Source organism: Pipistrellus kuhlii, unplaced genomic scaffold (assembly GCF_014108245.1).
Source record: "Pipistrellus kuhlii isolate mPipKuh1 unplaced genomic scaffold, mPipKuh1.p scaffold_m20_p_56, whole genome shotgun sequence".
Lineage (NCBI taxonomy): Eukaryota > Metazoa > Chordata > Mammalia > Chiroptera > Vespertilionidae > Pipistrellus > Pipistrellus kuhlii.
Window position 1 is genome coordinate 1,029,757 of NW_023425558.1, and position 14,528 is coordinate 1,044,284.

The window sequence follows — 14,528 nt, forward strand, 5'->3', positions numbered from 1 at the left end:
CGGGCCGAGCCGCAGACCAGACGGCCGGCCGCCCTGGGTGGTCTCTGGGGCAGTGCCAGCGCCAGAAGGAGCCTCTGCCCTCACCCCACTCACTGTGGCAGCCCCCCCTCCCTGCCCCCATCCCCTCCACGCCACCTCCTCCTCCTCTGAGATCCAGGCACGAGCAGTCAATTCACCCAACACTGAGCAAGGCTGCCAGCGCCCAGGACTGGAGTGGATGCCGCACAGCCCTCCCATCCCCTCCGCCACACGGACCGCCCTGTGGCTGAGCCCGCACGCCCTGCTGGCTCAGGGGGCAGGGGTGCCCGGGGGAGGGCAAGGTTAGCTCCTGCAGGGTGGGCCTCCGAGCAGGCTGCCCGCCGAGCAGCTGGCAGAGCTGGGACCATGGGGAAGGGCGCGCCAGGCAGACGGAGTGGCACGTGCAAAGGCCTGGCGATGCCAAACAGTAATAAGGAACATCATAAACTGGTGAACCAAAAGATAGACACAGAGACAGTAAAGAGCAAGCAGGCTGTCCAATGACAGCGGGAGGGGAGGGAGAGGTGGGGGAGATGAGAGATCCACCGAAGGCCTTGTAGGCATGCGTGTGAGCACAGCCCATGGAGGGACACCTCTGGGGAGGGAGGGCATGTATGGGGGGGGGGGGGGTTGGTAAGGTCTGTACACAAAGAATACCTGAATAAAAAAAATGAGAAAGAAAAATAAATTAATTTTAAAAATTTTAAAAAAAGAGAAAGATGCCAAACAGCTGGACCGTCCGGAGGTCTGGGCACAGCTCAGTGCTTCGGGGAGAAGAGGGACCTGGGGAAGTGAGGGTGGTCAGACAGACATGGGGCAGGGGCACAGGGACCCGAGACGGCCCTCCACCCGGGAGTCGCTCCGCCCTCAGCCCCCTGCGTCTCTCCCACCTGCACCTTCACGGCAGCCTTTCTGACAACCCAGTCGGCACCGGCTTCCCTGGTCCCTGAGCCTTTCCAGAAAGCTCTGGGGCTGGAGAAGGGGGCCTGGGACCCCCACTTATGGCTGGCCAGACAGAAGCCCAGGGGGAAACCTACACCTGTGAGGCGTCGGAAGTGGGGGCAACTGTGGGCGGGGGCGGGCCCGCCCTGGGGGTCTGTGCTGACGAGGTAGTCAGAGTCAGAGCTGAACTGCAGGCCGCCCAGGCGGTGTCCGGAGAGTTGGATCATTGTTTAGTGTGAGGGGGAAACCCACAGGTGTCAGAAGCCTTGTGGAAATGGGAATTATTTTTCTTTTCTTTTTAAAAAATATATTTTATTGACTTTTTTTTTTTACAGAGAGGAAGAGAGAGGGATGAGAGTTAGAAACATCAATGAGAGAGAAACATCGATCAGCTGCCTCTTAAACACCCCCTACTGGGGATGTGCTCACAACCAAGGTACATGCCCTTGACTGGAATCGAACCTGGGACCCTTCAGTCCGCAGACCGACGCTCTATCCACTGAGCCACACCGGTTTCGGCCATAATGCATCGTTTTAAAAAGCAACCCCTCTGGCCGAAACTGAGCTCACAGAGGGCTCAGTCTGACGATGAGTCACTGTCGTGGAGTCTGGGAAGACCTGCTCACAATTGTTCCATCGAATGTGAATGTGACGAGTGGAAAATGGTCCAAACCACAGGCTTTGGCACCCCTGGCGCCTCCCTGCCCTGGTTTCCCTCCGCCGCCCGGAGGACGCCTGCCTCCGGGTGAGGACTCAGGACCAGACTCCACCCCGGAGGAGCCGAGCAGGGCGGCGTGTGGCCGTGCAGCCGGCCCCGGCTGGGCGGGAGGGACACTCATCTGTATATTTGGAAACCCGTGGGCGTGTTTGTTTGCTGGGAAGTCTGGGTCCCTTCCCCTGGGAGCGCTGGAAGCCAGAGTGGCCGAAGGCGCAAACCGGAGAAGGGACAGGCGTGGGCAGAGGGGGTGGGGCTGAGGCCAGGGCAGGGCACGGGTGTGTGTGTGTGTGTGTGTGTGTGTGTGTCTGTGTGTTTGTGTGTATGTGTGTGTGTGTGAGTGGACGGTGAACAGCCAGGCTCGGTGGGTCAGACGTGGCCTGGCGTGGGAGCGCCTGGGCAAAGCTGCCAACGTGCTGGACAAACGTCCCCTCTCCCGACCTGGTTTCTACATCTAAGCTGTTACATCCGAGTTCGTCCGGACAGACCAGGGGAGGAGCGCTGACTTTGCCACTTGCTAGCTCTGGGGTGATGGATCGTGGGAAGATTCTGCTTTCTTAGTGAAGCAACGGAGACAGCCCTGACAGGTTTGGCTCAGTGGATAGAGCGTCGGCCTGCAGACTCAAAGGTCCCAGGTTCGATTCCGGTCAAGGACATGTACCTTGATTGCAAGCACATCCCCAGTAGGGGGTGTGCAGGAGGCAGCTAATTGATGTTTCTCTCTCATCGATGTTGCTAGCCTCTATTCCTCTGCCTTCTCCCTTCTTCCCTGTAAAAAACCAACATATATATATATATATATATATATATATATATATATATATATATATAATTTATTTATTTATTTTTTTTTTTAAGAAAGAAATGGAGACACTAAGGGGACCGGCATGGTGGGTGGTCCTGAGGAGTCAGTGAGGTGCGTGGGTGAGGGGTGCCAGGCCGCTCCCTCCTGTGCATGAAACACACCGACAAGCTGGGGACCGAGAGCCGCACACAGGACGGTCTGACCACAAACTCTGAAGTGGGCGGCGTGGCCAGTAGCCGCGTCCAGGCTTCCTTAGCAGAGGTTCATCCTCACCTGAGTGAGCCCTGGCCACCGTCTCCTGCCTCGAGGACACACCTTCAAGTTGTCAGAGTGGGTTTCTTTCCCAGATCCTCAGGGCACCACCACCTGCTCCGGAGCACAGGCCACGGGGCACAGGCCACGGGGCACAGGCCACGGGGCACAGGTCACGGGGCACAGGCCACGGGGCACAGGCCAGGGGGCACAGGTGCCTGGTTAGGTGCTCAGGAGTGTCCAGGCCGCAGGTGCAGGTTACGTCATACTCCGTCCATCAGTTGGGGAAAGGGAAGATCTATCACAGAGGAAGGGTAGTAACAGGCAGAGGGATTAAATCCCGCAGGAGGAGTGAGGTGAGGAGGGGCAGGCCACAAGGTATGGTTTTCTGTAAAATCAGCATCCCTCGCTCTTCCACTGCGCCCTGGGTCTGGGCAGCTGTGTTTGTGTCACATGACCACACTTCTGGCCTGGGGATTGGAGCAGGGTTGATCAGCTGACCCACGCCAGCCAATCAGAGCTCTGTCTGTGGCACAGGCTGGAATTCTAAACGCATGCCTTCCTCCCCATGAGGGGCTGTGGAGAAGGAGGAAGGCTGGCCACAGAGGGGAGCCCCTGGGGCTCATGACAGTCCCTCCATCCCTGACTCTTGTCCTTTGTGGACACCTGGCTGCACTGCTGCCCTGGGTACCTTCAAAGGATGGGTCTTTTTGATAAACCTTCCTCTTTGCTTTGTCTTGAGTGGATTTCTGTTACCTGCTGGGGATTGGAGAGTAAATGGCCCGAAAGGGTGAAGAAGAAAAAGGGAGCCCCGTCCGGTGGCTCTGTGGGTTAGAGCGTCTTTCCCACGCCAATAATAAATAAATAAAAATACAAGAACAAACTTTCTCATACTCACAACTGTAAACCTACTTTTGCCCACCCCTGTATATACATCTGCTTAGCCAGTCACTTATCGACAGACACTGGGGTTATTTCCATATCTTGTTTCGCCAAGACAACCTCAGCTGCCGAGTGCGTGAAGGCGGGGGCAGAAAAAAGCTGCTGAGTGTGTAAAGTGGGCGTGCTGAAAGGTTAGATGAGTCAATACACATACGTAATGCGCTGAGAACCCTGCCTGGCACTGAAGGCCTTCGTAAATCGGAGGTTTTGGTTTTTAAATATCGACAAAGCACCTGCTAAAGGATCAGGAGATTAATAAGACATGGTGTGCCAAAACCGGTTTGGCTCAGTGGATAGAGTGTCGGTCTGCGGACTGAAGGGTCCCAGGTTCAATTCCAGTCAAGGGCATGTGCATTGGTTGCAGGCACATCCCCGATAGGGGTGTGCAGGAGGCGGCTGTTTGATGTTTCTCTCTCATTGATGTTTCTAGCTCTCTATCCTTCTCCTTTCCTCTCTGTAAAAAAATCAATAAAATATATTTTAAAAAATAAGGCTTGGTGTCTATACTCTTCAATTGGCCAGCACCCAGTAGGGACAGCACAGAAACAAATAATTCCAGGGCACACACTGTGGTGTACGGGATGGACTAGAGGGAGGGTCCCTGGACTGTGGGAGAGGAGGGTGACTGACTTGGTGGAGCAATGATGGAGGGCTTCACAAGAGAGGGTTTTGAAGGATGAAGAGGAGTGTGCATGGAGAGAAGCAGAGAGAGGACATTCCGAACAAAGGGAACTGCATCGAGGAAAAGCTCAGAGCTGAGAAAGAGCGGGGTGGGCTGGGGAATCATCAGAAGGGCAGGTGTCTGAAGCTCAAAGTGTGCGGCCTGGCAGATGGGGAAGGGTAGATGAGAGGCTGAGTGCCAGGTGAGAAAACAGTGGAAATATCTGACCTGTGATTGCTGGCTCACCGAGAGAGACATTTAGAGAAACTGCTTCGCCACCTCCCAGCGAGAGGAAGAAATAGAAGAGTCCTAAGAATTACCCCGAAGAAGAATCTTCCCTCATTCATGCCTCCCCCGTGGACACATCCGTGACAGCTCTATCCTGGGCTCCCGTGAGGGGGAGGGCATGGCGTGTTTCTGGAGCTAGCAACCTGGCCAACACCAGGCTCCGGCTCTGAGGTGCGGGCCGGAGGGGTGGGCAGGACAGGTTAGAGCCAGGCGGGGGAGGGGTGTCCAGACAGCCGGCATTGGGATTGAACTGGCAGTGGGCATTTCCAGCCCCACCGACCCGCTGGTCCCCCCGCCCTTCTCAGGCTGCTGGCCAAGCCCTGAGCTCATGCTCCTCCGTCGTGCTATGATTGTTCCGGCTGCGTCAGCTGCCTGCCCAGCTCCCTGCTGGCGACACCTGCCACCACCTCCAAATGCTTCCTGTGGCTGCCGTGCATCCTGCCTGCGCCCACAGGTCCTGACACCTCCCCTGGGTGCCCTGAAGGAGGGCCACCCGGGTGCCCAGAGGGAGAGCCGCCTCCGAGGTGGCTCGCGGTCTGGGGAGGGTGCAGAGATGTATTCCTGTGGCTCTCCTGCCCTCTGTGAACAGGGACCTGTCGGCAATGGGGCTCACACCTTTGTGATCGCACGTCCCGGAACAGACTAAGCCCAGCGAATTCCAGGTCTGGGAAAGAGGGGAAAGGTTGTGAGGGCCATTTAAGACTCTCCTGGGCCCCCAGTTCCCTTCTACTACCGAAGGCCTTGTCCCCTGACACTCCACAGAAATTAGTCCACGTTGTACAGTAAATACATAGAATTCTTTTTAAAAGTATATATATTTTATTGATTTTTTACAGAGAGGAAGAGAGAGGGATAGAGAGTTAGAAACGTCGATGAGAGAGAATCATCGATCAGCTGCCTCTTGCACACCCCCTACTGGGGATGTGCCTGCCACCAAGGTACATGCCCTTGACTGGAATCGAACCAGGGACCTTTCAGTCTGCAGGCCGACGTTCTATCTACTGAGTCAAACCAGTTTTGGCATTTAAAAAAATATATATTTTATTGAGTTTTCACAGAGAGGAAGAGAGAGGGATAGAAAGCTAGAAACATCAGTGAGAGAGAAACATCAATCAGCTGCCTACTGGGGATGTGCCCACAACCAAGGTACATGCCCTTGACGGGAATTGAACCAGGGACCTTTCAGTCCGCAGGCCGACGCTCTATCCACTGAGCCAAACCGGTTTCAGCAAAATAGAATTCTTTATCACGCTTTGCTGAGAAGCAGCTGACTAGTAGACAAAATAACTGTGCATGGTCAGATATTACCTTATATTTTCTTTTCCTTTCCTATGTTGAAGGCAATAATAATTTCCCCCGGTATCAGACATTGCAGGCTCTTGCCAACCTGAGGTGGAGGCGGGTCCTGGGCTGTCTCTAAAGAGCTCTGGCTTGCCGTGTGAGGAAACGGAAGCACAGAGAAGGTGAGGAACTGGCCCAGGGTCACACAGTGACTTTGCTGCTCTTAACCCACTTGGTAGAGCTTAATGGATGGAGAAGCTCAGCATGGGGTTCGCACACACTCAGAGCGGCACGGATTGTTCTCCCGAGGGGGGAGGCACTGGGAGACATTTTGGGGTTTGGAAGTCCAGGAGGGTCAGCCTTTCCTCCGGGGAAAGAGGCAAGAATGGACCTGCTGTCCTGAGCTCCGGGCCTCGAGGGATGGCACCACGTCTGACAGGCTCCGGGTCCGGCGGGAAAGGGGCTGTGGGTGGCTTGAGTCAGAGTAATTCTGTATGATTGAGCCCCAGAGTGGGAAAGGGGGAAGGCCAGCGCTGGCTGCTGAGGAGCGGGGCCCAGCCAGGCAACATGGAGGGTCTCAGGATAGAGAGGGTCTTAGGGACCAGCCATCACGGCTTGAATCTGGGGCTGTGGTCTCTGTCAGCACTCTTGTTTACCCACCTCCCTTGGTGGGGAGCTCATTACCTCTAAGGGTGCACCCAATTGGGGGGGAGGGGGTCTGCCTCCCTGAAGCGTCTCCGAGGCCTCCCTGAACTGCCCCATTTCTACCCCCTTCTCTTTGCTCCAACCCTGGCATTGACAGCCTTCAGCCCTTGGGCCCATTCCATCCACCCTTCTAGGCTCCTGCCCACAACCCCTCTCCCTGGGCTGAGGCCCTGCCAGCCAACTGGGCACTCAACACGCCAAGTGGTCCTGCCTTAGACCCTCACCTATGAGGTCCCACCGCGCCCTTATCTCCTCTGGGCGAGGGTACAGGCCCAGGAAGTATGACCCCCAGGCCAGGGCCCCTGTGCCTCCGGCCGCGTGGCACTCTGCTCAGCGCCTCTGGCAGAGGCTCCGGACATCTGTCTTAGCTCCTGGGCTGCGGCAACAAATGGCCACCAACCTGGCAGCTTAGAACAACAGACATTGATCCTCTCACAGGTCTGGAGGCCAGGAGTCCGAGGTCACGGTGTAAGCAGCATGGTTTCCTCCAGACGAGGCTGAGGTGGAATCTCAGGCCTCTCTCAGCTGCTGGCGGCAACTGGCCACCTTGGGCATCCGGGGGCCTGGCGCCTCCTCATTCCAGTCCCTGCCTCTCCTCCCCGTGGCCTTCTTCCCCTCGGGTCTCTATATCTGTGATCTCTCTCTTTTAAAAAAATTTTTTTTTTTATTGAATCTTAGAAGAGAGAAACATCGATGGGGAGCAAAGCATCCCTAGGCTGCCTCCTGCCCGCCCCCCACCAGGGACGGAGCCCGCAGCCCTGGCATAGGTTCTGACCAGGAATCGAACTAGCAGCCTTGCGGTGCACGGGCCAATGCCCAACCAACGGAGCTATACCAGCCAGGGCCTCCCCTTTCTCTTACAAAGACGCCCGTCCTGGGATTCAGGGCCCACTCTCAGTCCCAGGTGACCTCACCTAGAGATCCTTAATTACGTAACTTCTGCGAAGACCTATTTCCAAATCAGGCGGCGTGCACAAGCCTGAGGATTAGGACTTGGATATCTGCGGGCAGAATCCAACCCCGGCACCATCCCTGCCCTCAGCCAGGGATCAGGACGGCCTCTCCTTCACCTCCACGCGCCCTCAGAAAACGCTGGCTGCAAGAGAAGAGTCTGGTTCACTCAGTGACTAGATGGCTAAACTCTGTGCCCAGAGCAGGGGCCTGGGGGCTGGGGGCTGGAGTGGAGGAAACAGGTGCCCCACAGGAACCAGCCTGGCTTCTCTGCCTCCCACAGCACCAGAGAAGCTGGGGGCGGGGCCCTGCCAGGCTGGCTTCTGCCTGGGCCCTGGGGCCTGGCTGTGGGCAAGGCATGGCTCCTGGCAGCTGGGACGTGGTGGAGGCTGGGGTCTTGTGGGTGAGGTCCAGGATAAAGGATGATGGCGAGGATTAGCGGGCAGGGGGGAGGGGGGGGGAGGGGGGAGGGAGGAAATGGGGGCTGACCCTACGGCTGTTTTGACTTAAAGAGAGGCAGCAACAAGGCTGAGTCTGAGGTCACGAATGGACTTAGGTGTCCTGTCCTGACCCCCACAGGCTGCTGTGGCCTCACACGCCCAAATTGGACATTGCCTGGAGGCTGAAATTGCCAAAGACAGGGATGGAGGCAAGGACAGGACATCTCAGGCCGTGAACATGGACCCGGAGAACTGGATGGAGCCGGAAGTGGGGTGGGGAGAGTCACTCCAACCCTGGGCCTCTGAGCCACAGAGGCAGGCGGGCACATTGACACCCAGCAGCAGGGAAGGGGCAGGCAGACAGGTTGCCCTGGAGCCGGGCCCTCTGCCCTGCGTCCCCTCTGCCCTGCACCCCCTCTGCCCTGCGTCCCCTCTGCCCTGCACCCCCTCTGCCCTGCATCCGGAGCTGCAGGCTCCCAAAGGCCAGTGGCAGCTTCCTCTGACCTAGGGCTCTCCTTTGCGGGCGAGGAAGGCAGCCCCGGTGTCTCGATGGCCGCTGGGGCGGGGAGTGGCCACCGGGAAGCAGGCAGGCCAGGCTGGTGTGGGGAGAACTAGTTCCTGCCCCCAGGGCAGCATTGGCACCTCCTGCCTTCCCAGCTGCCCCATCGGCACCCCCCATCCTGGTCCTAGGCCCACAGCATCCTGCTGTCCGCATCCCAGCGGGCAGCTCTCCCAGGAGCTGTGCTCACAGGTACTCGGGGCCCCTCCTCCCCATGGTGCGTAAGGTCAGCAGGGTGGGGGCCCTCGGGCGTGGGGTGGTGGGAGCCTCCATCGGGAACAAAGGGGGGCTCCGGGCTCCGTGGAGGGAGAGGGCTCAGGATTTGGGGCCAGGTCTTGGGGGCTCCTGGTGGCCCGTGATTTAGGCTTTCTTGAACTTGGGTTTCTCAACCCGGAGGTTCAAAGGAGATGATGAACATGGAGAGTGTGTGAAGCATGCCGACAGGCGCCGGCTTCCAGGACCAGAATCCCTTTGTGTGTCTGGCGTTTTGATCTTCATAAAGTCTCTCCCTGTGTGACCAGGAACCCCGTGAGAACAGCAGGGTCTTGTCGCTCCCTCCTCCCTGGCTGGCAAGGAGGGCTCTGGATCCCGGGGGCGGGGGTGGGCGGAAAGGGGTTGGAGAGGCGAGGGAGGCCTGGCTGGGAAGGCCAGGGAGCTCATAGCTGGAGAGAAGCATCATATTCACAAGGAGGCAGAGGAGGGCCAGGGGCAGGAAAGCCTGAACAGAGAGCTCAGGAAGCGTCTGGAGATAGGTAGAGAGAAAGCAGGAGAGCAGCAGACATGGGTAAGGCCATGACCTTGATCCACCTGCTGTCAGGTCCCTGGTTACCTTGTGATTGGGACTCCAGATACCATACCCTACCCCGTCTCCTCACCACCCACTCTCCGATCCACGCTTCCCCCCACTTCCCACTGGCACTTCATTCAACCTTTCCTCCATTTATCCACACAACAAACACTGGCCCAGACATACCACAGGGACAAGAAAGACAAGATCCGTCCAAGTGTAGAATTAAAGGAAGGGATTCTGAAGCCAGGATGCACGGATTCAATTCCTGGCTCTGCTCTTGCCCAGCTCTGTGACCACAAGCCAGTTACGTAACCTTTCTGGGCCCCATTTGAGCCTTTCTGAGCCTTAATTACCAAGCAGGACTAAGACTAGCATCTCCCCAGGGGGGTCGAGGATTCAAGGCCTCGCACCTGCTAGAACCGCGCTGGGCACATAGTGAATGTCCCTCGGGCTGGTGGTCACTCGTCCAGTGGTGAATGCAGAAAATGAACTGCACACGCATGCAGTGGCGGGTGACGGCTGGTGCTCTGCAGGAAAACAGCGTGTGCTGAGGGCTGGTTTCCTCAGGGTGGTGCACAGAAGCTGGAGGAAACGGTCTGGGCGAGAAGAGAGAACAGGCTTTCCCTGCAGAGGGACCAGCCAGGGAGAGTCCCTGAGGAGGAAAAGGCTTGGCAGCTGTCAGGAGCACAAGGAGGCCTGAGGCAGGAGGGGGGTGGTGTCGCAGGTCAGGCGGCTCAGGGCTGCTGAGCCACATAAGGACCAGAATCCCTTGTTTTTTCTAAGTTGCATTTTTTTTATTGATTGATTTTCAGAGTGAGAGTAAGGGATAAGGGGAGAGAGAAAGGGGAGAAACACCGATTTGTTGTTCCACTTATCATGCATTCATTGGTTGATTCTTGCATGTGCCCTGACTGGGGATGGCAACCTTGGTCATCAAGTCAGAGCTCTAACCGACCAAGCTGCCGCCAGGGCTGTAAGTTGTACTGAAGTGAATCACACGCCCAGGAAAGCATACACATCATAACTGTGCGAGGTCATACACTCTCTTTTTAAAAATATATTTTATTGATTTTTTTTTTACAGAGAGGAAAGAAGAGGGATAGAGAGTTAGAAACATCGATGAGAGAGAATCATCCGTCAGCTGCCTCCTGCACACCCCCTACTGGGGATGTGCCCGCAACCAAGGTTCATGTCCTTGACCGGAATCGAACCTGGGACACCTACAGTCCGCAGGCCGACGCTCTATCCACTGAGCCACACCGATTTCAGCGGGTGTCTGGCTTCTTTCACTCGGCATCACAGCGAACCTTATCCCCCTGGTTGCGGGCTGCGGCAGTCTTGTTTCCCCACCGCCGAGGGTGTGCCCCTGTGACCGTGCCACCATGCATTTCACACCTGGCTGCTGCTGGCACGCGTGGGCCCCGCCTTCGGTGCGCATGGGCACGCTTTTCTGATCATTGAAGGTTTTTTTAAACTTGAACTTGACCAGCTCTCCCCTCACGCTCGGCCCCAGAGGCCGACCCCAGAGCCAGACCAGCTGCACTTCACCGTTTTGTGGCTCCAGAGGAAGCCGTACCAGAGAGGGTCCTTTTACGTGTGGATGGTGCGTCCGTCACCACTCCTCCCCACACTGGGACGCCATCGCCCAGCCCGGGGGTCCCCGTGTGGAACTGGGCTGTCACCCCAACTGCCTGTGGCTGTGGAGGTGGAGTTCACTGAGCACCCCCTCCCCCAAAGGCTATATTGACCGCCCTTTCCCGTCCTCTTCCAGGTCCAGAAAATGAACGGAAAACAGGGGCGCCCCCTGTGGGTGAGAGTGGGACTGCATTAATGGCTCCCCTGGGCGCTGCCTTCGAGATCACCAATGGACACAGACAACAGGGGGTGAGGGCATGAGTGTGTGTGTGTGTGGGGGAGTTATTGGGGGGTAATGAGGGGATGAGGACACATATGTAATACCTTAATTAATAAATTTAATTTTAAAAAAGGAAGCCCCTCCCCCCAAAGCCAGCAGAGACCCAGCTTCTCTGGAGAGGGCAGCCCCAGGGGCCTGGAGGGTACCGGGTCCAGGACCACTGCTTCCTTTGCACCCCGCTCCCCAGCCCACCTCAGGTCCTCAGGAGCCCACCAGGCCTGCTCTCCTGGCTCCTGTGCCCACGGCAGTGGCAGGGTCCCAAGCAGAGCCTGGCCCCTCTCATTGTGTGAGTGCCTCCCCGCAGCCTGTGAGGGCAGGGGGCCTGTTCTGGGAGATGGGAGATCGCCCACACCAGCCCCTGCCTGCCCTCCAGAGGGGGGGGAGAAGGGGCATCAGCATCACCAATACCTCCTGAAAGATTCAGTCACTGCTTTGGGGGAGAAAGCATGACCCCCTGGGTGGTTAAGAAGAAGAGCTTTGAACCGAGACCGGTGTGGCTCAGTGGATAGAGCCTTGGCCTGCGGACTGAAAGGTCCCAGGTTCAATTCCGGTCAAGGGCATGTACCTTGGTTTCGGGCACATCCCCAGTGGGGGGCGCGCAGGAGGCAGCTGATTGGTGTTTCTCTCTCATCGATGTGTCTAACTCTCTATTCTTCTCCCTTCCTCTCTGTACAAAATCAATAAGATATATTAAATAATAAAAGAAAAAAAAGAGTAAGAGCTGTGAAGTCGCACAGGCCTGGGCTCTGGCCTCGGTGCTGGCCTTTGGCTCTGCGGTCTTGGGAAGGTCATGGCACCTGTGAGCCTGTTTCCTCGCGTGAAAAATGACGGAGTGGCCGGGACCCGCCGGGCCGCAGTGGGGTTCGGTGGGATGGGTTGGCCTCAGTGACAGCCGGTCCCGGGGGGCGCGGGTCCGTGTCCGATCCGAGGAGGAGGCCCTCCGGCTCCGCTTGCCCTCCGCTCTCCGGTCCGCGGGCGCGGGGCCAGAGAGAGAAACCGAGGCCCGGAGGGGGGACGGGACGGACTCCGGAGCCCCGGGAGCACAGGCCCCGTCCGTCCCCGGGCTGGGGCGATGGCGGGCCGGGCCTGCGGAGCCCCCGCCGGGACCCGCGGCGCACGGGGCGGGGGGGCCGCCGGCTCCGGCCGGAGCGGGAGCGGCCGGTCGGTTGTCGCTTTAAATCAGGGGCGGCGGGCGGGGGAGCGGGGAGCGCGCCGGCCCTGGGAGCGAGCCCGACTGCGGCGCCGCTCGTCCGCCGCCCCGGCCCGGTCCGGCCCGGCCCGCCCGGCCCGAACCCGCCGCTCCCGGGAGCCGCCAGGCTGCGGGGGGCGCTGCGGGGGGCGCCCGGCTCCGCGCGGTGCATGCGCGCTGCAGGGGCCGGCCGGACCCGGAGCCGGAGCCAGGGACACGCCGGACCGGAGCCGCAGCCGGACCCGGAGCCGGAGCCAGGGACACGCCGGACCGGAGCCGCAGCCGGACCCGGAGCCGGAGCCAGGGACACGCCGGACCGGAGCCGCAGCCGGAGCCGCAGCCGCAGCCGCAGCCGCAGCCACAGCCGGAGCCGCAGCCGCAGCCGCAGCCGGAGCGGGTGAGTACGCGCCCGGCCGCCCCCCGCAGCCCCGCGCACGGCGCCGGCGCACGCGGGGCCCGGTCCCCGGCTGAGGACCCCGGGCTCCATGGGCTGCACGCCCCCCGCGCTTGCACACGCACGCCCGGCACACGCACGCCCGACACACGCTTGCACACGCACGCCCGGCACACGCACGCCCGACACACGCTTGCACACGCACGCCCGGCACACGCACGCCCGGCACACGCTTGCACACGCACGCCCGGCACACGCACGCCCGGCACACGCTTGCACACGCACGCGGGCGCCCTCCCCACCGGGCTGCCCCGCGCACGGCGCTCGCACGGCCGCTCCGCGTGTGCTCCCCGCGGCTCCGGCCATTTACACGCCGCCCGGCGCCCGCCGCCAGCGCCCCGCACTCCCGTTCACAGCGCCCGGCCGTCCCCGCCGCTCCCCGCGCCCCCTCCTCATCCCCGGGGGTCCCGGGGCTGGGGCGCCCCGGCCCTAAAGGCTGTCGCACCCCGCCCGCCGCCTGGAGGCCCGGAGCCGGGGAGGATCCCCCGCCCAGGGCCCCGCCGGGTCTGGCTGGGGGGGTGGGGGGGCTCGGACCTGGGACTCCGCTGCTGTCAGGCAGAGGGACTTGCCCGGCAGACCGTGGATTGGGGGTGAAGATGGGCTGCAAGTGGGGGGGACTTGAGACCCTGGAGCAGGCCTGTTGGGTGGAGGAACCCTGAGCCAGGAATCTGGTGACCCCCCTTCCGGGGCTGCAGTCAGGGAGGCCCCCCCCACAACCCCCCACCTCCAGAGCGCCAGGGAAACCTGCACCTGAGCTCAGCCCTCCCCCAGCCAGGGGCGACAGGTTCAGAGAGAGAGAGAGAGAGAGAGGAGAGAGAGCGAGCGAGCAGCTGTGTGCTTCCTACCAGAAACAGGGAAACTGAGGCTCACCCAGACCAGGCCTGAGTCCATCCACTCCAGCAGCTCAGCCAGCCCCCACCTCCCCCACATCAGCCTGGGAGTATGGGGGCTCCCAGCCCACTGGGGTTCACGCCTGGGCTGGCCTCCTGTCCGCGCTGGTGCCTGTGGGCAGGTCCTTTCCCGCAGCTCCGTGTTCTTGCCCACAAATGCCACAGGCAAAGCCGCAGCCCGCCCCCCCCCCCCAGGACGGCAGGAGGTTTGGCTGAAATAATCCATGGCGAGTCCTAGGGGGGCCAGCAAATGCTGGCCACCACCCTGGCCTCCGCACTGTGTTCCTGTGGGCTCCGGGGGGATGAGGAGTCGGACGGGGTGATCTCAGCAAACGGGGGCCCTTGAAAGGAACCTCAGACCTAAAGAGTTTCTCAGCCTGGGAGCCCCGACCTTCCCCTCTGCCTGCTGGCTTCAGGGCGAGGGGCCAGGGAGCGGACCCCTGCTGACCCGAGCTGTGGTTAGAGACACAGTGAGCGAGGACACGGGCGGGAGAGCAGAGACAGGGCCCCAGGCCCCTGCAGAGGCCCGGAATTCCTGGAAAGCCGTTCCTCTGACCGGCTCCGGAGGGGCCCTGACTGTGGTCAGACTCTGTAAGGCAGTTCCTCCCGCCCACCTCCGCCCCCAGAAGCCTCATCAGGATGTGGCACGGTGGCCGGGAGCCCGGGCCCACATCCACCGCTCCCTGGCGCCAGGCCCGGGATTGTTAGTCATATGCGGAGTGACCGGGGGC

General features: G+C 60.0%; 1 long non-coding RNA gene across 1 annotated transcript; it reads left to right on the forward strand.

Annotated features, from left to right (window-relative positions):
* Window positions 1–5,986: 5,986 nt before the first annotated feature.
* On the forward strand, window positions 5,987–11,161 carry LOC118706944. Its single transcript, XR_004984154.1, has 2 exons — window positions 5,987–6,086; window positions 11,121–11,161. It is a non-coding gene; the product is annotated as an uncharacterized LOC118706944 (long non-coding RNA).
* Window positions 11,162–14,528: the final 3,367 nt, after the last annotated feature.